General features: G+C 36.3%; 1 protein-coding gene across 1 annotated transcript in view; it reads right to left on the bottom strand.

Moving 5' to 3' along the window:
* The window catches only part of LOC126977492 (runt-related transcription factor 3), a 94,802-nt gene extending 75,194 nt beyond the window's left edge, over positions 1-19,608 (bottom strand). Inside the window, exon 1 of the mRNA XM_050826335.1 lies at positions 19,501-19,608. The gene's annotated coding sequence lies outside the window, so the exon portion shown is untranslated. The remainder of the gene's footprint in view (positions 1-19,500) is intronic.
* Between the last annotated feature and the right edge of the window lie 6,523 nt (positions 19,609-26,131).

Below are 26,131 nucleotides of genomic sequence, written 5' to 3' on the forward strand. Positions count from 1 at the left end.
CATACAAAATAGGAATAGCTTAAAGTCAAACAAATAAAAATAATTAAAAGTCTGCATAAGCCTGTGCCAATGAAGCCCTATCATATAATGCCCACATGACATGGTTAACTTAAATGAAGATTTGGAAGGCAGTTCCTTGGATGATAACCCTATTTTTTATGTTTTAATTACAAACTCGTAGTTCCCTTTATTTTTGGTATAATTAATTGCCAAAACTGCAACAGAAAATACCCTATATATTTTGATTCCCTTGAGAGTGTCGACGTATATTATATTTTTTTTGCGTCATAAACGGCCGTATCTTTGCTATACGTTAAGCTATATTTTTTTTTATTTTTACACAGCTTCAATATACTGTTAACATGAGTAAATCATAATAATTTCAAGTCGATACCTCCACGCGTTTCCAATATAAAGAGTCTTGATATACACAAACGAGCGATTTGGAAAACATAGTGATAAGGGTTCCGTTTTTTTCTTTTTGGCGTACGGAACCCTAACAATTTTAAATATAAACAACACAAATACCTACAGGACAAAAGACACATGTAAAAGGTAAGAAGGTATGTATTACATAAAGGTTAGACAAAGGTATATCTATATACGTATTGTTCTAAACATTTAATTGAGTTCTTTGACGAAAATTAATCATAGAATAACCTCTGCTGTTTTATTAAAAACAATATAAACAATACGGTCCACGGATCAAAAGACAGACAGCTAAATATAATTAATGATAAGATTATTGCGTATTTTCCTTAAAGAGATAAAGTTATTCGTTTGTTGATTCAAAACATACATACTATCTTTTGTTTTGTTAATGTCGTAGTTACTCGCAGAAGTAGCGCATTAAAACGAGTTAATGAAAAAGCTGGTTTGTTAAGTATCATTTATTATTCTGTTCACAACTTCATATTTTTTAGTTGGTTTTATTGACGCATTCTTCCAAGTTGTTTTTGTTTTGGGTGGACAATTTGACATTGAAATTATTGTCTTGTTTGTTTTCGGATTTTGTATTTGGTGGCGATCCAAATAAATACGTCTAGATAGACCCGCTTGCTGCTAGACAACTGATGAAAACAAGCCAGGTTTATTACTTTAGTGTGACAAGTTACATCTAGCACTCGCGATTTGTGTGCCACTCTGTATTAGTGTACGTGCATTGCTCAGAATAGAGGTTAACAATAGAGGTTTACAGCTGTCACAGTTTATTTAGACGTGTAAATTGTGTCATATATAAGTAATATATGTTGTGCGTTTGAAGTGAAACATTTTTTGTTCGTGTTTGTGAATTCGTATTTTTTTTTTGTGTGACGCTTGTTCAAGCCGAATTTAATAATCTTGATGAAGTTTCGGCTTCTTTTGTGTGGTTATAAGAACATACCGCTTTTCTAAAACTTGGAGTGTATACGGAAGTCCGAAACCAAAGATATACAGAAAATTGTCTTAGGTAGATATATACTTTTGCGCACCATACAGACTTAAAGCACATGAGTAACTTCCTGTTTTCTTTCTCATGTGCTTAAAGTATCTAAATCTAATTACAGAGACAGATAGGTTCACGATGAACGGTTTTACCGCTCGAAGCGATCTCTTCCTGAAAACCTATGATTGACGATACAATAAGTTACTAGAAACATTTGTTTTTATTTGGAAATCGCCATCTTTATTTTCCAAAGAAGCAAGAGGTGGCGCTGTAACAACGATACCGATAATTTATTATTATTATATAAAACAGGCCAGATTTATTACAATAGTGTGCGTGATAAGCTACGTTTTCCACTCGCAATATATATGTCACTTTGTTTTAGTGCGCGTGCGTTTCTGAAAATAGTGATTAACTTTTTATAATACTATTATAACTATTTTATAATATAAATAATAAACTTAGAATTCCCCATGACGTTCTGTCAAAACCATAATGATCATCAATGAGTAAAAGTATCACACCCTCTCCTCTTTTGTCCACCCTCTTTGTCTAGAGCCTTCCCGTAGTATCCACTCCGTAATTCTTTTCGTCCATCTTGAAACGTCTAATCTGCAGATATAGTTATACTAGCTGTTGTCCGCGTAGATAACGGGTGTTTAAAAATAATAAGCAAGTTCTAATTGAAGATTATCGCATATCCTATTCTAGTTCCGGTTCCCGTTTTCGCTCCCGTTCCCAACATATATATGAATCTTATTTCGCGATAGATTGCTATGGCAAACCAAACCTACTATTGCTATAGTTATTGTTCATCGACGTGAATTTAAATTTTTCACAAATTCCGAGGGAAACCGTGGATTTTTTTGGGATAAAATGTTGCATATGTCCTTTCTGATACTCTATCTATCTCAAAATTCATCGAAATCAGTTCAGTAGCTCCAGCGTAAAAGCGTAACAAACATACCTACATTCACATTTATAATATTAAGTAGGGATATATGCAGATTACAGTTATTATGTCCTATGGTATATTGTTATGGGGCAGTGCGGCCGATATTAATACTATCTTTGTGCTGCAGAAGAGGGCTATTCGCGCGATTTATAACCTAGGTCCTAAAGAATCATTAAGAGAAAAATTTAAAGAAATAAACATTTTGACTGTTGCTTCGCAATACATTTTTGATAATGTTTTGTATGTTCATAAGCACATTGAGGAATTTTCTAGAAACTGTGACATTCATAATGTTATCACGAGGAACAAACATAAACTTGTTATGCTTACTACTCGGTTGGGTCGAGTTAGTAAGTCTTTTGTTGGGCGATGTATATGCTTCTACAATATGATCCCAGAAAATGTACAAAACAAATGTGTTACGAAATTTAAAAGAATTGTTAAAAAACGTTTGTGTGGGAAAGGTTATTATAGCATAAACGATTTTCTTAATGACACCACGGACTGGGATTAAAGCGAACACCCTCAGGCTCTTTAATTATTAATGTTTATTGTACGATATTACATTGTAATCCATATTTTATATATAAAAAAAAGCCCGCTGAGTTTCTTGCGCCCATTCTTCTCAGGTCTGAGGCAGTCTCTTTTGAATGGGTGGTAGATTTTGACGTTCAATAAGTGATTATAAGTCCTATTTTGAATAAAAATATTTGAATTTGAATTTGAATTTGAATTTGAATTTGAATTAGCATAATATTTAGTTGCTATGGTTCCATTATAAACTTGTTAATCTTTATGTATTGTCACTATAATCACGTTCCATCTTTGATGTGTGTTTCTGAGATCACGTCTTATTTACATAATCTTAGATATTACTGTTTACGTGTGTGTTAGCCACATACGTCTTAACTCGATTATTCCGGCCGTGTTTAAATATAATGGCAAGGTATGCTTATCATCTCTCCTCATTATTGAACAATATGGCATGAAGGACTTATGAAGTATTTATGTAAGCGAATAGTCGAAACAAAGTATATACTACCTCTACTGCGGAGCTGATGTCGATGACGTCACGTTGTCGCTTTGTAACGGTGTGCAAAACAAGCATAAATAGGATATTATTATTAATAAATAAACAACCATTTATTTTTCAGTATTATAGATTCATGTAAAGGTAAGATCTCGTACCCTGGTCATATATATGTACTGCAAAACTGTAAGTATCCCCTGCTGCAATCTGTTTTGCTGGGGAAAATTGCTGGGAAAAGATATGTTGGAAGAAGAAAGTCTTGGCTCAAAAATATAAGGGAGTGGACTGGCATCAAGACAGTCCAAGAACTAATATTCTGCTTTGCAATGGAGAAGGAGAAGTTTAAAAAGCTGACTGCTGACCTCCAGTAATGGAGAGGCACGTGTAGAAGAAGAAAAAAGGTGTTGTGTTATAATGTTGATTACTATAATAATAGTGATGAAAAATTAATGAAAGAATCTGAGAAAAGTATTTTTTTCTCTCTGGCTATATACTTACTTGGCTTACTTAAAGTACTTTAAAAGCTACGCAGAACAAAATAAACTACAGAACTATTAACAACAAAATTCAAAACGTAACAATAAAAACTTCAAAAACAATTCATAGCAGCTCGAATTGTCGGGGACCCAGTACTCTGTGAAAGGCTGGATCACTTGGCGTTGCGTAGAGACGTCGCTTCATTGTGTGTATTCTACCGCATTTATCACGGGGAGTGTTCCGAAGAGCTGTTTAACTTGATTCCTGCCGCCAAATTCCACCTTCGCACGACACGCCACAAATTAGGATATCATCCCCACCATCTGGATGTGTGGTGGTCCTCCACAGTGCGGTTTTCAAGGAGCTTTCTTCCACGTACTACAAAGCTGTGGAATGAGCTTCCTTGTGCGGTGTTTCCGGGACGATACGACATGGGTGCCTTCAAAAAAAGCACGTACTCCTTCCTTAAAGGCACGCTCGTTTGGACTCCTATTCGACGTGTACCTAACGGAAATGAAAGTGCAAACCGTACTGACAGAACAGGATGAGCGCGAGGGGGTGAAGGGGAAACGGGGGGGCTTCATGTTACAGCGAGGTCCAGCGATTATGTGGCCGTGTAGTAGTTATATGAAATAGAACCTTTGAACACACTTTTCACTCACTTCAATAGATCCGATTTATTATATGTAATTATAATGACTAAAATGCAAAATAAATACATTTTATATTTCGATTTTCTATATAAAATGTAGCACACTGCACACGTATCAAGGACTGATGACATAACGATGTATTATTGTATCCTAATAAATAAAATAATTCAACATTCATTCAGATTAATCTTTAGTGCTATAATCAATAACGGCCGTTCCCAATATACTATCTACAGATAGAGGTAAGTTACTACCTTCTACTGTCAGTAATTAGCTGTCAATAATCGGAAGCTGTCCCAATATACCCGATAAGTCATTCTTATCGCCTTATATTGGGACGCGTGAATTGCAATTTCCATACAAACTTCTATCGCTGGTAAGCTATACGTCGTCCCATTGACAGACAGCATGTACGGATAAGATGAGTTACCGTCAATAAGTTTATTGGAACAGAAAATTCAACGATAGTTACGATTTTTTATCTCAAGTAGGCCTCAACCGGAGATAGACTGAATATTGGGAATGGCCGTAAAAGTATCGTACTTTGGATGCTGTTTCAAATACTAAATTATTAAAATTTTTAGTTTTTTCGTATACAATTGTAACTACATCTTTATATATTCGGAGCGTAGGTTTACGTGTTCTATGTATGTAACACGCTTGTGACATTATCATCTTGAACACTTACGGCCCTACAAATAAACTTGGTATATAGTTATACCTGAGTATAAACCAAGAATATGCAACATGTTTACTAATACATGTTTAAGTTATGATAGGTTTATTAGGACGTATAACATTTCCCGCGCATTTTAACATTCATAATCTTCACAATTATCATTGTATTGAAAGTGTTGACAGCGATATTTCAACATTTCAAGTTCAGTCAACATTTTATCATTTTATCAACATTGAAGACCGTTACATTTTAATATCTTATTGTTGATCACACGATTTTCCATTAAACAAACAAACTTTACTTTATTTATTTTTTATTTATTTATGTTATAGGAGGACAAACGAGCGTACGGGTCACCTGTTTTTAAGTGATCACCGCCGCCCACAATCTCTTGCAACACCACAGGAGCGTTGCCGGCCTTTAGGGAAGGTGTACGCGCTTTTTTTGAAGGTACCCATGTCGTATCGTCCCGGAAACACCACACAAGGAAGCTCATTCCATTTACTTAAAAAAAAAAGAATTTGAGGAGGTTTGCCGAATTGTTTATAAATGGATGAGTTATGAGGTAACAAAAAATATATTATAAATTGAGGATGCAACTCCATTTTTAAGTTGTCTAATCATAAGAATCAAATCTGCCCCAGAAACATGGAATCTTTAAGGGTGCAATAGTCGACGGCTCTAACTCATTGAACGTGGCACACATGCATGCTATACCATGGTATGGTAAGGTAATCACTACAAATTAAAAACAAAGTCCCCCGCCGCGTCTGTCTGTCTGTCTGTTCACGTATAATTTTTTAAGTTATTGTACACATTTTTGTATTCATTAACGATATATTTTTGAAGTGTCAGAAAAATTAACCATCTGGGATAAACGAGTACATTCTAGCGTCGCTATCTTAGTATCTAAAAAGGCATTTATTTTCTCATAATTGATTCCTTTAGAATTCTTTTTGATGTCATTTCTAGTATACTAGATACTTCTACCGCTTCGGAAACAAATGGTGCGCTGAGAGAGAAGAAGCGGTGCAAGGAACTCTCCCAGCATACTACTCGTTTACTTACGCATAAAGATACGTTAAATTTACTGTTGAAATATGGAAGTTACAACACCTGTAACTTTCAACACATTATTTTTTTACTTGTTTGTTTCCAAGCAAGGCTAAATAATAAGATGACAAATAAATATTTCCTTCATTTTAAACGTATACCGTCAATCAGGATAGTATTCGAAATACTACGTTTGATTGGAAGAATGACCGTCTATCGCAGCCTTAAAAGAAGAACATGCTTTGTATGTTTTATTATTGTAAGGTTTTGCATTCCGGTGAACCTGTGATGGCAATTATGGTACAACTTGTTTATACAAGTACATACCAAGGTAGCAGCAGTTAAGGTGGTTTTAATTATAACGACATTCTTGCACGCGCTCGCGACAAATTTTTATCTGTCGATAAACTACATTTTTATACAAGCGTCAACCGTTTAAAAGTTTTGTTTTATAGTACCTTCAAAACATGCCATTTATTTTTCTCTATTTTTCCATTCTATTGTCTGCTGATAGGCCTGGCTTCATTAAAAATGATTTTATTTTCCTTATTAAGGATAATAGACAGTTGTTACAATAAGTCTTAGTTACTAAATTACAATTAAATCAAATTAATAATTGTAAAACCCACAACATTATCCACGGTTAGACGTATTAAACTCGATTGTTACATAACGATATTAATAATACATAGGTAATTAATGTAAATAAGTTTTTTTTAAACTAATTTATTGTTTAATTATTTATTTAATTCATTAACAAAACTTGAGTCAGTGTTGTTTTAAGTGAATCTATTACATTTTAACCGACTTCAAACAATGAGGAAGTTCTCAATTCTACGGCATTTTTTTAATGTTTGTTATCTCAGAACTTTCGACTGGGTGAAGTGGTGTCAATATCTGACAACGGCATCCATGAGAAAATTATGTAAGTCAATTTGTACTAAATATGTGGCCGACAAACGGACAAATAATTATTTTATTGAGAAGGAATATACTTCAAATGTCGTTTCATGAGAGTTTGGTTCTTAGTACCATAACATCGTTATGGTCAAGTAATTGTTGCCGTCAATTACGATGGTCAATGGACCTCATTAACCGCTTACGGTAAGAGTGGGATCTGTTATGGTTTGTAAAGTGGCTTTGATCCAGTTCACTTCAGCCCTGTTACACAGCGACCAATGTGATCTATTGTGATAGCCACTGTTAACTATAGCTCACTGCTAACATTGTTTCTTTTCATGAATCCTATTATTTCTTTTGCAGTGAGCTGACGTATCTCAAATGGTTGAAGAATTGGACTTCCCAAAGAGATGCTACGTTTACGCATTAAAGGACCACATTCAGAGAGAATGTGTAGCGGGGTTTCATCTGCACTTTTACAGAATCTACACGCTCTGCAATCTCTGAGACCTAAGATTGAGAGGCAGAATGTCTGTATTCAAATTGCAATACGCTTTCGTTCATTTCTCCATAGCAACATGATACAAGTGCTCTGTCTATTTTTGCGCTCTTCGCAAGTCTTTTTTGAAATTGTCCTTGAGTAAAGGTAGATTTCCTCTATTGAGATAGGTGTTTCTCCCTGACTTCGTTTGTTTTATTTAAACGGCGCTGTTTCATATGAGCAGCACGTTTAGTAGGTTTGCACATATTATTCAGAAAAAAATAGTTGGTGTACTTTAGATTTACTAAAATACAAAAAGTAAAAAAAATAATAGCGTATTCTTCTACAACTTAATAATCATTATAATGTAGCTGATTATTGTTATTTTTGGAACCTGAGTCAGCCAAAGTAGGTTTGTAAGTGCGTAATATTCAAAGGTGAGATGTGCTTGCGTCGCACGCATCAACGTGACGAGGCGGGAGGCGAGAGCGGGGCCGCAGCGGGAGGACTCCGATTCCAAAAATAACAATAATTGTAGCTACATTATAGTGATTATTAATTAGTTGCAGAAGAATACACTATTATGTTTTAACTTTTTTTAGTTTTTTTTTTGAAGTTGTTTTTTTGCAATTTTTTTTGTTAAATAGTGGTTAAGGAAAGGCAATAGTGTCCAGTTCAGATAATTTTCTGTTAAACCTGTCGATGGCGTGGGACATCGGGGCGCATGCATACGTCCAGCAGGGCAGCACGTGAAACAGCCGAGGCACGTACAACTCCCGACGGTGCATGGTTCTAGGGTCCACATATCATAGCATGTTGGTCATTATTACAGATTCCACACAATGTCATTGTGCTTAACAACGTGCATTTAGTTTCTAAACTGAAATATTATATTTTTCCAATGATATTTAAAAGTATAGATAGGTTACGTAGACAACATTCGGTGTTTGAAAATGATACACTAACGCACACATGAATAATTTAACATTACGATTACACGTCAAAGAAAGATAGTAAATGCAATTATCGCAAGCGAAAAAGAGATAACTCTGATTGCTAATTGCTTCGTATTTGTACAGAAAAAATACAGTTAATTCATCAGATATGACTTTTTTACCGAACACCGTGATATATGCCTAAATTACGATTCATTCGTGAGTTTATGTAGTAAAAGCTATAAAGTAGTAGAACTGCATTAAAATTAGATAGATAATGTGTCATTGATTTTATAAAAAAATAATTTAATATTGATTATAATATATAGCCACATTGATGATATCAATTATTTATACATATAATAATAAAAAACATACAGACATCAAAACAAAACCGAAAGGTATCTACAGAAAGGGTCCCATTTTTACAATTTTACTAACGACGGCTCCCAAAAAGTTTTAAGATTACAATTATTATTTTTTGTATCTTATATTATTTATGAATGTCTTTTTGTTGAGGGTTTATTACAATAAGGTGATGGGAGAAGTAGAAAATCATCCATTGATTCTTATGCAGTTAGCAAGGGATATACTGAAAGGGACATCGTTACTGAAAAACTCCTACGTAAACAAATAGCACTCACTGTCTACATCCGCTACCCACCCTAAAACATGTTTTAGTAGTTTGATAGTTCAGCTACCTATATACTTGTTAATTAAAAATTATAACATTTCGTATTACATTCACTGCAACAACGACTTTTTTACATCATTTCCTAAAATATTCTACCTCGATCATCCCGCAACAGACAGCATCAATATTTTGTCATTTCTGTACATTAATCTATGATCGGCTTGGCGGCGATCGGCGTTGTCATGGCGACATATTTATTTTGTTAGATTAATAATGAAATCAAATAAAATTTATGATTTCTTAACTGTGGTATGTAATTCTATGATTTTTTTTACTTTCGTAATTAGTGTATCTTCCCATAACACAAGACGGCATTAATATTGCACCTATATTGATATAGGTACAACATTAAAAGACATTGAGACTAAACAGAAAATAAATAATCAAAACAAATATTCCCACTTAATTATTTAATACTGTGCCAAATTGAAAAATGTTAATAAGACGTCTATGTAAAATTATTTTTGACAATTTTGCGTACTTGCTATCTCTTGCGAAGTGAATTAGCACGTAGTAAAGCCGCTTCCATGCAGACATTTTAATCAATTTACAATGCAATTATGTTCTAAGTGCTTTTCTTTATTAGCTATCGATTTCGAGGATAAATTGAAATGTGGTACGTCACTATGATAAAAGTCAAAGTCAAACATTATTTTTTAAGTTACCTATTCGTAAAACTGCTAATCTTCGATTAAGTATTCGTCTCCGCTGCGCTCCAACTAGATACCGCACTACCTAAGAACAATACCTTTTTTATTACGGTAACTATTAGATGCTTGTGCGTGGCATCAATGGCATCATTCAAATTTTGTAACATACGCTTCGTGTTATTTTGCATAGAAATTAATAAAATACAAAATACTTACTGATTATATTATATGTTATTCTTATATCTTATATTATCATTTTTACAAAGTTTTACTACACTATCCGGCATTTTAGTTTCAATTATTGTCAACATCACACATTGTTCGAGACTGGCTCGAGAAGGCCCACTTGAGCGTAGTATTAGTTGCCGCACTTGGCGACTACGCCTGCAGTATCTAGTTCGAGTGCAGCGGAGACCAATCCTTAATGTAAGCTGCTAATGTTGACAAGAATTGGCAAGAAACCCAACAATGGCCTTTTAACATCATTATATAAACATTATACATACTAATACTTGTTATCTTGTAATTAATAACAATATTACATAAAGTAAAGGTCAAAACAATTAAAAACTATATAATTAAAGTAAACTTATAATATAGTTATATTAACATTCTATTGATATTTTAATAACGAGGGCAGCCCTCGCTTTTTTCCTGTACAGATTTTGTTTCTGGAACAACCTCACTATGATTAAGACTTTGTTCGTAATTTCAAAATTTTATTTAAAGATACTCCTTAGTCACCGCCTACATGTCAGCAAATGTCCCGTTAAAAAATCAGTTATTCTAAAATATTTTCTGTTTGGTTTAAATATTAATTATTGATATTACATAATATATTATTGATATAATTACTAATACAATTAGATTATTTTACTAAATATAATAATATAGACCTTTCACAATTATTTCATTTATATTTATAGAAGGATCAAAAGTTATCATTTTTATACCTACACTTTATAATGTAATGACGCTTATGTACATATTCTCACGTTTAAATTAGTACTACTGATAAGACTACAGGATGAGGAGAAGAACAGTATAATTCTACAACTAATTTATTAATAAGCAGTCAGTAACAAATTTTTAACTCTCTTATTCTTATTATTTTTTACAATCTCTGGCCACACCAAACAGCAGCGTTGCCGGTCTTTTAGAGAAGTCAAAGTTCAAGCTTCTTTTGAAAGTAACATTAAAGGACAGGACAGACATATACGAGTAATAGCAATAGGCCTGTAGTTAGCCGGATCCAAGCTATCTCCTTTTTTTAGATCAGATGGATAAGAGCTTACTTTCATGAGTTCAGGACTACGTCTTTTGAATATAATTACTTACTAGTGGGAGGCTCCTTTGCACATAGCCGGCTAGATTATGGGTACCACAACGGCGCCTATTTCTGCCGTGAAGCAGTAATGTGTAAACACAGGGGCGTGCATATCATATAGGCAATAAGGCAGTGCCTACCTCGTTATAAACCTTAATAAATATAGCACTAGTGTTACAGGTAATTTAGTTTCATTTGGTTCGGTTATTTATAACCAAACTTCTATTAAACACCCACTCATAAAATTTTTCCTTACGCTAGATACTAGAGTCCTACGGTAAGCAATTTTTGCATATTCCAAAGCTCTTTTTTTAGAAGTGGGAGAGTCACGCTGCCGTCTTTTGACGTCAGCACAATCGGGCCAGACTCGTCCGGGTTAATTACCACACTCGCACAGAATACCGGAGTGAAGTCGCTACTTCACTAAAAGCGGCACTAGGCCGCTGCCTAGTGCCGCTATGTTTCGCATAGGTTAGTGTCGAGGACCGGTAGCCATTCCCCCCCCCCCTCCACCCGAATATGATAGCGGAATTAAATAAGATTTTACCCCAGGAGGGTACCGGCTCTACCAGACTTGGAGAATCCCTCCCCGGGCACTCTAGCTCGGGCTGCCCTTCGTATTCTGGGGAGGGCACAGAACCGCGCATGACCAAGGACAAACGAGGCAGTATCACCATGGCACCCCTCTCCACTCTCAACGTGGACTTTTGCAATATCAGGGGAATTCACTCCAATTTAAACGCCGTCCACCACCACCTTGAGACGGCGCAGCCGGCCTTGTGTTTCCTTACTGAGACGCAGATATCTCGACCTAGCGATACGTCATATTTAACGTACCCCGGGTACAAAATTGAGCACAATTTTTTGCCTCATGCCGGGGTATGTGTGTACGTTAGGGAGGATATCTGCTGTCACCGTCTCGGAAATTTTGAGGGTAGGGACCTGTCCACTCTCTGGCTCCGCGTAGATTTAGAGGACCGCGTCCGCATCTATGCGTGTATCTACAGGTCCCATAGTGGTAACGCAGAAACCGATCATCTCATGGGCTGCGTTCAAGCGGCAATTGACGACGTACTTGCACAGATCCCCTCCACTGAAATCGTAGTCTTGGGTGATTTCAACGGGCACAATGCCGAATGGCTTGGATCACGTACCACAGACTACGCAGGGCGATCTGTGCATAATTTTGCATTGGCGTATGGTCTGTCCCAATTGGTTGAGTCGCCAACGCGGCTCATGGATGTGGATAGCCACATGCCCTCCTTATTGGATCTTCTGCTGACTACACATCCCGATGGTTACCAGGTCTTTGTCGACGCCCCTCTCGGTTCGTCCGACCATTGCCTGGTCAAGAGTGTAGTGCCTATCCGACGCCAACGTCGCAGACCACCAGCGACCCGCCGCGTTTGGCACTACAAGTCAGCAGATTGGGATAGGATGCGTTCCTTTTTTGCATCCTACCCTTGGGGCAGGGTTTGTTTCCCTTCGTATGATCCTAGTGCCTGCGCCGTTTCAGTAGCCGATGTGATCCTACAGGGTATGGATATTTTTATACCAAACTCTGTAGTACCCATCGGTGGCAGATCACAGCCCTGGTTCGATGCGTCAGTTAAAGCTGCATCTGACTGCAAAAAACAGGCGTATCGAACTTGGGTTGCGGCGCTGAGCACAAAGGATCCAAACTGCACAGTTCTTAAGAGGAAATACAACCGTGCCTCCAGATTTTTTAAGCGGCAAATCGCCCGTGCAAATTCAAAACACGTCGTCAAAATCGGCGAGCAGCTTTCCAGTTACCCGACCGGAACACGCAAGTTCTAGTCGTTGTCGAAAGCTGCTCTTGGTAACTTCAGCCAGCCGTCCATGCCGCCGTTGCACATGAGGAATGACACCCTGGCCCATACGGCAAAAGAGAAAGCCGATCTCCTGTGCGCTCTTTTCGCCTCCAACTCGACTCTTGACGACAACGGAAAAACACCGCCGACCATCCCGCGGTGTCAGAGCTCTATGCCTGAAGTACAGTTCAGACAGAAAACTGTTAGGCGAGCTCTGTTTTCGTTGGACGTCAGGAAGTCGAGCGGGCCGGATGGCATTTCTCCAATCGTGCTTAGAACGTATGCCCCTGAGTTGACGCCGGTGCTAACGCGTTTATTCCGGCACTCTTATTCCAAAGGCGTAGTCCCTGACTCATGGAAGTCTGCCCTTGTCCATCCGATCCAAAAAAAAAGGAGACAGTTCGGATCCGGCAAAATACAGGCCTATTGCTATTACCTCCCTGCTCTCCAAAATCATGGAGAGCATAATTAGCCGTCAGCTCTTGGTATACCTAGAGGGTCACCAGTTGATCAACGACCGACAATACGGGTTTCGCCATGGTCGGTCGGCAGGTGATCTTCTGGTATACCTGACACATAGATGGGCTGCGGCTATTGAAAGCAAGGGGGAAGGCCTGGCAGTTAGCCTCGATATAGCGAAGGCCTTTGATCGTGTATGGCACAAGGCGCTCCTCTCCAAACTTCCATCATTTGGGATTCCCGAGAGCTCGTGCAAGTGGACCTCCAGCTTCCTCACTGGGCGTAGCATACAGGTCGTTGTCGATGGATATTGCTCGAACCCAAAGCCCGTGAATTCTGGAGTGCCCCAAGGCTGTGTGCTGTCTCCCACGCTGTTTCTTCTGCATATCAATGATATGTTGGACACCTCCAACATTCATTGCTATGCAGACGACAGCACTGGTGATGCCATATACACGGGCCATGCAGGTCTCTCTCGGGAAATCGTCGACCAGTGCCGGGAGAAACTTGTGTCTTCTATCGAGTCCTCTCTTGAGAAGGTCGCGGAATGGGGAAAATTGAACCTTGTCCAATTTAACCCCCAGAAGACTCAAGTTTGCGCGTTTACCACTAAAAAAACCCCATTTGTCGTATCACCGCTCTTCGACAGCACTTCCCTCAAAGCCTCGCCTAGTATCGGAATACTTGGTCTCGAAATCTCGAGCGATTGCCAATTTCGTAGTCATCTGGAAAGCAAAGCCAAATTGGCTTCAAAGAAACTGGGCGTCATTAATAGAGCACGGCAATACTTCAAGCCGGCCCACATACTAGCGCTCTACAAAGAGCAGGTCCGGCCACATATGGAGTATTGCTGTCATCTCTGGTCTGGCGCACCCCAGTATCAGCTCGATCCATTTGACCGCGTGCAACGCAGAGCAGCTCGAATTTTCGGGTACCCAGTGCTCTGTGAACGGCTGGATCACTTGGCGTTGCGTAGAGACGTCGCTTCATTGTGTGTCTTCTACCGCATTTATCATGGGGAGTGTTCCGAAGAGCTGTTTAACCTGATTCCTACCACCGAATTCCACCTTCGCACGACACGCCACAAGTTAGGATATCATCCTCACCATCTGGATGTGTGGCGGTCCTCCACAGTGCGGTTTTCAAGGAGCTTTCTTCCACGTACTACAAAGCTGTAGTGGCGTACACCTTCCTTAAAGGCCGGCAACGCTCCTGTGATTCCTCTGGTGTTGCAAGAGATTGTGGGCGGCGATGATCACTTAACAACAGGTGACCCGTACGCTCGTTTGTCCTCCTATTCCATAAAAAAAAAATGCTCAACTACGACTAGTTAGATCCTCAGTGCCTACCTTGCTAGAAAACTAATGCACGCCCCTGTGTAAACATTACTGTTTGATCGGTCTGAAGGGCACCGAAGTTAGTGAAATTAGTGGGCAAATGAGACTTAACATCTTATGACGAGTGACGAGCGCTATTGTAGTGCCGCTCAGAATTTTTTTAAATGGTTTTTCAAGAAACCTGAACGGCACTGCATTGTACTGGGTGGGGCGTATCAATTACCATCAGCTGAGCGTCCTGCTCATCTCGTCCCTAATTTTCATAAAAAAAATGCTGAAATAAACGCGTTAGCGCCGACATCAACTCGGGGGCATACGTTCAAAACGATACATGAAATGCCATCTGGCCCGCTCGGCTTCTCTACATGTCAGAAAAACAGAGCGTACCGAACAGTTTTTTGTCTAAACTATACTTCCATCATAGAGTTCTAAACCACGGAATAGTCGGTGGTATCTTTCCATCATCGTTAAGAGTCGAGTTGGAGGCGAAAGTAGTGCCCATAAGATCGAATTTTTCTTTTATCGTATGGGTGTACCCCACATATAGCGGTGGCAGGGATGGCTGGGTGCTGTTATGGACCAAGAGGATCTTTCGAGATTGACCAGAATTGTATTTCCTCTTTAAAACTTTGCACTTAGGATCATTTGTACCCAGCACCACAGCCCACTTTTGATACGCCAAGTTCTTGAAGCCACTTGCTACTTTAACTGACGTAAAAACCTGTGCTGCAGAAACACACACATAATTTACAAAAAAGTCTCTACGCTGTTTATATCAGAATAGTTTATACATAAATAGCCAATAGAAGTTGTAACAAAGCCAATAGAAGTACGTACTTCAACTACTAGTAGCATGATGATTATAGCACTCGTTTGTGGAAGTGGCACCTGAAGGCAAGGTAGTGAACGTACAAGGTAGACGAAGCCGTATTTCATAATTATAAAAAATGTTAAGGATCTTGTAAGAGATCTAAAGAAGCTTCAAGTGTTTAGTCTCATTTGATCGCATCCATAAGCATTCTGGAACCCAGCACGCGGTAACTTTTATCACCGGAAAAATGGGTCCCTTTTAAATGGTAACTACTACCACAGAACCAGACAAAATCATTGCTTAATACATAGTTTGTTAAGTTTTTTAATCATTTCTACGGTCACTAGCATTTTTGGGCGATTCATCGTTGGTGGATGTTCTTCCACGTTCAAATCAGATGCACCACCGTGCAACAGTTGAATATGTACATGTAGTGCTACATTTGCATCGAAATTATGCCGTAAATCTTGTGTTTTGTGTCTTGATTTTGAGTACTGAAATTTTTCAAGGACAGATGAATAATAACCGCACGCAATACCCTTTTTATCCAACAGTACAATTCACAACGATTACGAAAACACGTTCCGGCAAACTTAATTTTGGTAATAAATTTATTATTATTATTATTCTATAAAGCAAAAGATATTCTTATTATTTATTTTTAAGCTAGTCAGTATTTACTCTTTTGGTTACAAAAAGTTTGCACCTGATTCTCACTATTTATAGAACGCCTATGTTTGAATATTAAGATTGAAATATTAAAATGCAGTGCAGATGACTTATCTAGTTTGAAGTTAATCATATATTTGAGATCGAATATTCAAGGCTGCCGTTAAAGCGCGTATTTCACACTCGTGTGACGCAATCAATTTAGACGCGTACGTATAAGGGCGAGAATCCATTATTCTCAATTTCCTGTAAGTCTTACTCGTTAAAAAGTAACTCGTAACTCCCATTACAAACGTTCCCCCAACTTACATCTGTATCCATCCTGTTGCTAATCATTACCTTATTGACTACAAGTTTATTATTAAGCTAAAAAATATTTTGAGGTTGAAGTCTCTTGCATACGTATCTAGAGTGTTTTCTAAGTAGTCAAAAGCAAATATACTTTATTCAAATAGGTTTAAACTTAGCGCTTTTGAATTGTCGCTATAAATATTTCTTTTAAATTACTAAATATATCTTAGGATTGAAATAGTAGAGCTCATGAGAAGAACAAAGAAGAAACTTAACTATGAGTATTTTACAATGGCTGAAATATTTATAACAAATTAGTTTATAAGGTGCTAAAATTCAATAGAATTAATCCGCCAATCTCTGTGTGTTCGATAATTTGGTATTTGCAGCAAAGAAATATGTGTGAAGCACAACCATGCCATACTGTCTTCATATTTTTTCGTTTGAAAATATTTATATCATTGTAATTCTAGAAACTACGTGAACTTCTATAACAACAAGTTTATAAAATCAACAAGTTTATAGTATCAACATTTTTAAGATGAATTTATTTAGTCAATAGGCAAAATTATACAAATAATAAAAGGGAAAACCAAAAGGTTCTATAGATCGACTATTGTAATGCCAAAAGTAGGAAATGTAGTAAAATATCAAACACTGATAACCAGTTTAGGATTGCGAATAATAATAATAATAATATTGACACACTTTTTACACAAATTATCTTGCCCCAAGTTAAGCATATATAGCCTATGTTATGGGTTACAAGACAATTATATATTTAATACAATATACTTACTTAAACATACCTAAATACATTTAAACATCCATGACTCGGAAACAAACATCCATATTCATCATATAAATGCTTGCACCTACCGGGATTCGAATGAATATATAAATCAGCCTTTAATGACATTAAGTAAGGGTTCGAATAAAATTATGAAAATAATTACTAATATTATTAAAAAAAAAATGTTTGACGGTTAGACTACTTTATTATCATATTGGATAAGGGGATAGGCATAGGCAACAGTTTATTCCAAAATATATAGGTAACCTCCTTTTTAAGCTCATCAACGTGTGGAGAGTTAAACCCACCACTTTTAGTATACTAGCTATTCTGTTAAAAGCATATAGCAAAAGAAAATTTATTAATATTTATATATTAAATCGTATATACAACTTAAACGAGATTCACACTTTTGTGGAATCCTTAAACATATTAGTAAGATAAGGGCGCGATATTAAAGTGTTGCTTTTATTAATTAACTTTAACATATCTAATTTCGAGACGACAAATCTTTTGCTTAGTACCTAATTTTATGATAAGAAAATAGAATTATTATAAGAAAAGAGAACTCCGCTTACGAATACTAAAACCCAAAATTCTCACCAGTACCACTATTCTAGTTATCACCTGTGACATAAATAGCATGTGAGATAGTTGATTGGCTCTATAATAACAAATATTGTAAACTTATACAAAATATATTGTAAGATAAACATAAATAAATACACAAAAAGTTTAAATTCAATAATGGTTTAGTAATGAGCTATTCCCATTAAATATAAATATCCGGACGACCGAGCCTTGCTCGGATTTTTAAGAATGTACAAAACTTGAACAAAAAAAAAACTAATAGGACTTCTGGATTCGAACCGGGGTCTTGTACTTTCCTTATCACCCAATTTCCCATCTGAGCTATTAGTCTTGTGTATATTGGCGAAATTTACCTTTGTATTCTAATGTTATTGCAGCTGTTTCTCATTAAAACACTGATAAAAGCACATTTTTTTAAGTTGAAACCTAGCTAGATCGATTTATCGCCCCCGAAATCCCCTGTACACAAAATTTTATGAAAATCGTTGGAGCCGTTTCGGAGATTCAGATTATATATATACATATATATAAGAATTGCTCGTTTAAAGATACAAGATACAGTTATCAAAATAACTATTGACCCTATTCAAGAAACAAAGAAACATTTCATTAGTAAAGAATCGATACCAGATAAATACAAAATATTACAAACGAAAGACATTGAGGTTTGAGTGTGTCTGTTGCATCATTTTACATTTTACATATTATATTGTAATTTGAAATGATTTGTAAATCGATGTACTTAAATGTAAATCTTGATATAAAAGAGTGGCAATGAGTTTCTTGCTACTTCTTCTCATTAGCTCAACCCTTTACGAAGTAGCGGTAGATTCAATAAGAAAAATATTTTTTTTTTGACATTCATAAGTGTCATTTCCGTGACCTACGTGAATAAACTGATTTTGATTTGATTTGAATTATGAAGAACTTTTTTTGAGTTTTAATTAAACCACCTTTAATATTTTCTTGCTCATAAACTATAACTAACGATTATTTAGTATCTAAAAAGTATTATAACGACACAACACGGAAGAATTTAAATTACATGCGAAAATCGTCACGCGTGAATAGCTAAGTAAACCAAACTTTAATTAGTCTTGCAAAAAGTTGTGTACGCAGTGTAAGACGTTATCATGGAAGTTTAAACGTCGCGGTATAGTGTGAACGCCGACTAATGAGCCTGCGGTCTGTGGGACTACACCTCGCGATACAGCCTTCACTTTCAGCGAACTTTGTATTAACTTTGCTCAGAACTCATACGAAAACCATTGAAACTTTTAACATGTACCCTAAGATATAAATCTGCATATTGTTTCTTTTTTTCTTTAAATTTCGTAGAATAAAAAATAAAATATTTAGTACACAAATATCTCTAATAGCTTCTTAAACAAATTAAAATAGTGATTATCTACCAAAATTGATAGTCAAAAAAATCTTAAATCAATAATATTACTTACATTTTTTAATGTCTATGTTTTTTTGGTAATCTTGTAAACACTAGCACTAAAAACACAAGTCCGTTTAAAAAGTTTTGTAACCGCGAAAGCGCGCGTCCTCTACCGAACCGTGGTCGACATTAAAACCTTAGCGGGAAAGAAACCGTCCCCTTATTACGTCTCGAAAGAAATTCTCCCGCACACAGGGGTGAGTGAAAGAAAGTTCACTCACACTACGATACTGCACCTACGTAGCACGGGGGGACCGTGTCTCTGTGTGTGAAGGGTATTAAAAGATAGCGTTGAAGAATATAGCATTAATAACAATATACTGACACAAATTAAAAACAACAGTGTCATAACACCAAATTTATTATATTAAAATAACTATTGAAAAAACATCGCTTAGTATAAACAAATAATTTATTCAAAATAAACTAATAATTCTTTCAATAATAAAATATCTTATGAGGACGAAAAATTTTTAAACGTGTTATTTCAGGCATTATTCAACATATTCAATGTACCTACTACATTACGCGTAGCGTAGATGTCGTAACCAAAGTGCTACGAAAATGAAATAAAGTAAATAGAAGTACTTCACGACTTGTGACCAAATTAAAAGCCTTTTAAAGAGTCGTGACATGCAATGAAAACTCTTATATTAATGGTGGATAATATTCGTAAAATGTAATTCTATTAAAAGGCGTTTTTCGGAAACGAGCCGAAAAAAATTGACACCATTTTTATAGTAGGTTCCCTTGTTTTATTTTATTAACCATAGATATTTTTAGCGTAGGTATGCTTTTTATAATAAATATTACTTATTAATCAACCATAATTATCAATAATGGACTGTGCAATACGAATTATTATTATTATTTTATTTGAATAAAGTTTCTCATAAAGTCATATCATATCACATAATATGATAGTTTTTCTTCCTAGTGTTACAACCTATGTTATAACCTACCATAGCTATCTTCATGAGCTGAAATAATATTTACAATAATTAAACAATGACTTTTTACATATAAACCTTTTCTATTACCATTGAAAATTTTGTGTCAAAATAGAAATCTGCAGAAATGCTTGATATTAAAATATCTTTGGACGGGCAGTAATTAAATTATCACGGTTGGAACATATCTCCATTTCATGTAATACTTGCGAGATATAAAAATATGGAAAACAAAAAAAAATTACAATTATATGACACTTGCAAGGTTTAGACACCCCCTTAACGCAAACGGGAAAAAAAGGTTTATTCGTTAATCGTAGTAAGATTTGTATTGAGAGTTAAGAGAACTCATAATTATTATAGATAGACACAAGAGTATAATATAGATATTTTAAAAGAAAATTAAGTCATAAATAAGATCTCGCTTTAATGTCTGAATCATTATAGAATTAAAATAAAAGAGAATCGAAATAATAATTATGAAGAACCTCTATAGAATAAAACTAATTACGTTTAATTGAATAGAGTTTGTAATTTCGACTGCGCACTTTAATGAAAGTCAGAAGCCGATGTAGCATCGTATCGCTAACAAAAGGATAAGTCTCAGAAACCTCTTAGGTTCACCTCACCCACACATCTCCGACCGCACAGCCGCATGTAACGATACACGCACACACACACACCGCACCACTACTGCCACGAAACCAGAACGCCCACCTCAAAACACGCCCCGCATCTTGGGTTTTCTTATAAACCACGGCGTGCTGTGTCTCCTTCTGTCGCGGGTCGTTGCGGTATCTTCTCGTTCTAGCGCCATCATGAGCATCACATAAAGAGAGGCCACATTCCCGCCTTTTTTCCCACTCCATTTTGACAGCTCGCGGCTCCATATCTGGCCAGATATAAGTCGGTGTTCACAGGAAACTTATCCAACAGACTACCCTAATTAACCGTGAATATTTTCGCCGTACGACGCTACTACACTTTCCGTATAACAAAACATACTCGTAAGTAAGGAATTTAACAGAAAATATCTTCTTTCTGTTTCCCTAAAATCTTAATTCATAAAAGTGCAAGAAAAATGTAAGAAATGTTAATCACTTATCTTATGATAAATAACTGCACCAAAAAGTAGAGTTTCCAAATGGAAGCAGAGCTAAAAAAATAATTGTATTTAAACGAATGATATATTCAAAACATCATTTTTGATATTGAAAAACATGGGAATACCAGCTCAAAGGATACCATTTTTTTATTACCAAATCAGATCATTATAGGCTATTAATATAGCCTATAATGATCTGATAGTATAATTACTATATTATGTAGAATACATCAAAAGAGGCGTCAGATGTCAGATGTCATTATGACGCGAAGTAACATAAGGCAGTTGACTACTTATTTCGTATGTCTAAACAATAGATTAAAGTGTCTATTAACATCATATTATTTAGTCTATGGACTGTGTATAGTGTGAGCACCGTCTTACGAACTGAGTAGCTCAAGACGGGCGCAGGGCGGGGCTGTGGAGATGTGGCGGCCCGCTATCGGCTACCCGAAACACACATTTTTCCCGCCGCAAACCTCGCGCCGAAGGTTAGCCGCGATCCGCAGACTCGTTCGGAGGAAACGAAAGAGAGAGTATTTGCATCCTTTTCTATCGCGCATGCGTATTCTTCAAGAAAAGCGCGCGAATTCTAACACTTTTTCATCAGCGCTGAAGAATGGACGAATACAGAGCTCACGTAAAACAAATTTTTCTTCTTACCGGCTGCTCTGTTTATGGACTGTGTATATTAATTAGGATAATGAGATATTTTTTGGTGATCACTATTATTTTTTAAATTGCTAAAATTTTATTAAACGTGTCTACTTTTTACTTTGTTATGTGATTTCCACACTCTCGTTGTCCTCGCATTATTTTTAATTTCACAAGAATTCTGATCTCGCTTAAATATTTTTTAATGTCAGTCATCAGCGGACGTGTATTATTCTCACTTGATGGTAGGTAATATATAATCTCTAGGCTGGTCAATTGGTTTGAGGTAATCTTTGCTTAACGAAAAAAGGGTGAAATAAACTTTACTTTACCCAACGTTAATTTAGGTAGTATCATTAACGTTAAAGGAGTAAAACTCGACTTAGTAGAATCGACGGTCTTCTTAGGTAATTGTTTATTCTAAGCTGCAGTGGAAACCGCAAATTTATAAACTTGCAAAAAAAGTTGACAATTTACTGATGTATATACCGCAAGGATAGTATATTTTAGTTATATTTATATTGTAATGACCTTCGGTAGTCTCTAAGGTTCGGTGGTTCTACTCTGGGGTAAAGCTGCTAACATAAACATCATATTTTTGCGCCAGAAACGGGCGATTCAAGCTATTTACCAACATTCCACAGGGTTTCGCTCAGAACGCGGTTTGGGGAATTAAATGTTTTAACTATGGCATCCGAATACGAAATTTTTTTATATTTTCATAAAAACATTAGTAACTTCATCAAAAAAAGTGAAGTTCACAAAATAAATAAATACAAAAAATAAACATGAGCTACAATCGCATCAAATACATGTCCATAAAATTAGAAATTCGTTTATGGGTCTTTTATCTGCTTTTACAACAAACTTCCCAGTAATGTTCAGGATATATAAATATGTAAATTTATAAATATCATTAAAAGAATTATCCGTAACAAAAAGAGTATTACAAGTGTAAGCTTGGAATCAAAGCTCAAGTTCAGCTTAAAATAAGTTCAACGTAAAGTAAATAAAAAATTAAAATACAAATGTACGTATATCGACCATAAAATTATTTTTGTATGTGAACTAATTATCTAATTATCTGAATCTTAATTTAATAGTTTTAAAAATGCTTTTTATGGTGCCTACTAATAAAATAAACATTTGAATTTGTAGTTTATATAAGCCAAACTCCCTGCTCAGCCTCTACGTAGGCCAATTAAAGTATCCTAAGCAATTTTGTTTTGCTATGATTTAATAGATGGGCTGGGAGTTTCCTATCAGTTCTTCTCTCCGTGTCAAATTCCCTTTATGAACTGATGTAGCTTCATGACATTTAACAAGTGTTGTCGCAATATGTCAAGTTATTGTCACGCTCTTCATCATGGTAAATAAATATATTACTATTATATTCATGTAACATAATGGTCGGCCTTTTTGACCCCACAGGTTTTCATCATTTTTTCACTCATGTCGTATCGATCTTGCATCACTCTGGTTTCGATAATATCGATAATACATTTTGATACGTGGATAAAATATCCTTGAAAACTGCACTATGAAATAACAGAAAAGCCTCCAAGATCGTGACGATTTTATTGCAGTATATGAAGTGTGGCGCTAGAGTTCAGAGGAAACAATAAGATAGAACGCTTTGCAAAGTCTCGGAATGGGGCCGACAAAATTTAGTCCAATTCAACCCCAAGAAGACACAAATTTGTGCGTTCACCACTAAAAAGTCTTCCTATGTCGTATCCCCTCGATTCAAGATCACTCCTCTAACTGCCACAGAATGTATTGGCATACTTGGCGTCGATATACCGAGCGACGTTCAGTTCCGTGGTCACTTGGAAGAGAAGTACAAACTGGCCTCTAAAAAGGTTGGTATTACTCAGTAAGGCGAGACAATACTTCACTATAAGCCACCGCCTGCAACTTTATAAGGCGCAAATTCGGCCTCACTTGGGGTACTGTTCTCACCTCTGGGTGGGTGCTCCCCAGTACCAGCTTCTTTCATTTGACCGCATACAACGAGCAACGGCTCGAATCATCGACGCTCACATCCCCTTTGTGGAATCAATAACCATTTCTTGACACCTGTTGTTCCGGATGTCCATGGGCGGTTGCCTCACCAGTCCCCATCCCGTGAGCCTCTTGCCCGTTTGCGCCCTCTTAAATAAAAAAATAATGGCTTTCGGGATACTCTCCGTGATATATGCAGTGGAAGACACACAATGAAGCGAAGTCATGGCGCATAGTTCACATATTACCGTATAAAAATAAGTTGACATCTTAATTTTTTTATATTATTCAATAGTGAACAAACGATTCTTGTATGATGATCGAAAATATGTCAGAGTTATTAACTGCCACCTTTGAGAAGAACAGCTAAGGGCCACCACAGTAGCGGTCACGCGGCCAACATACAAATTGTCAGTGTTTGCGACCTCGTCATTAGCTCAACCCGAACCTAAAAGTCTACAATCCACTGGTATGCTACACTATACAATAAACATGCTATAATATCAATTAAAGTTGTTAAAGTATTCATAACATAAATTCCTTTTAAACTAACTTCAAAAAACTTCTTAACTCTCGAAGCATCGAGCAATTACCACTATCATGGTCATCGGAAAGGCAGAGTCACTTCGATTTAGCTTTTGCAGTGCTTCGCCATATTTAAAGGTGATGAGTTTCACGTTTCACTTCACTCTAGGTCTTTAATATGGTCTTCGCTTCTTCTCCTTGGGTTCCACACTTTTCCCTATAAACCCCTGACAGCGAGTGACATGATAGTCCGTTGACAAACAAACAGATATTCGCCTATATAAATAAACTTAATATACATATTTGTTCTCCCACCCATAAAAATCTTAGGCTAGCACACTTTGTAGTGGATGATTAGGTTTACGGTTATATCGCTTGTTTTGTTTTGATATGCCACTGTTACCACACGCGTCCGACCTCGCATGAGCACCGCAATGTGCCCACTGCTACAAGACTCAACCCACTGTTTGGAGGTTAATACTCAACTAAACCTCAGGTTCAGTTACATTTTCTAGAACTAAAATGTTAATTCACATTGATATAAACTGTTAAAAATAATGGTGTTAACTGCTATTTTGTTATATTATATCACATAAAGACTTCTATAGCATATTTTCGCAAATTAAACACGCAGCGACATGTTCTTAATATTAATTATACAATTTTATATAAAAATCCGTCAAGTCATTCGTAAGTTGTAGAAGTAAATGCATTATTTTTTTTTGTTTTATTTAAATACGGTAAAATTGAAGTCAGTCAGTTATATAAAAAGATCCACTATATATGTTATGTTTATTTTTAACATCTTATAGGAGGGTAAACCGCTTCGTAACGTAACGCGTTACGGTGCCATACTGTCTGGCTTCCTTTTCTCTCACGCATACGGCAGCGGTGTCGTATAACTTCTGTCGGGCGTCCCAAACCGCAAAAATATTATTTATTTTTAATATTAATTACTAGCTGACCCGGCAGACTTCGTACTGCCTCAATGGATAAATAAAAGACCTAAGCTCTTGTATAAAATAAACTTAAAACAAACAAAAGGAATCTTTTAAGCTATTGCATAGCTTCTATCGCGGGCCTTGAGCGTGGAGACCGAATCCAGAAATTCCGTAACAAAAATAACCTAACACTTATTTACTAGATTGCCGTGGAACAGCGGTTATCACGTATGCTTTTTGAGCAGAGGGTCCCAGGTTCGAGCCTGGGGTACGTCTTGATTTTTTTTTATTTCTTTAATTTTTTATCACGTTATTTTCATTATTATTATTATGACAAGCATTTATATCTCGTTTCACCTGTCCCGTTGTCTGTCTGTAATCAAATCTTGCATGTTAAATTTTACTCACTTCCCGTTTGCTTTTTTTTAATTAATTTTATCAAAAAAAAATACTGCATAAATA

This window comes from Leptidea sinapis, chromosome 45 (genome assembly GCF_905404315.1).
Source record: "Leptidea sinapis chromosome 45, ilLepSina1.1, whole genome shotgun sequence".
Taxonomy (NCBI): domain Eukaryota; kingdom Metazoa; phylum Arthropoda; class Insecta; order Lepidoptera; family Pieridae; genus Leptidea; species Leptidea sinapis.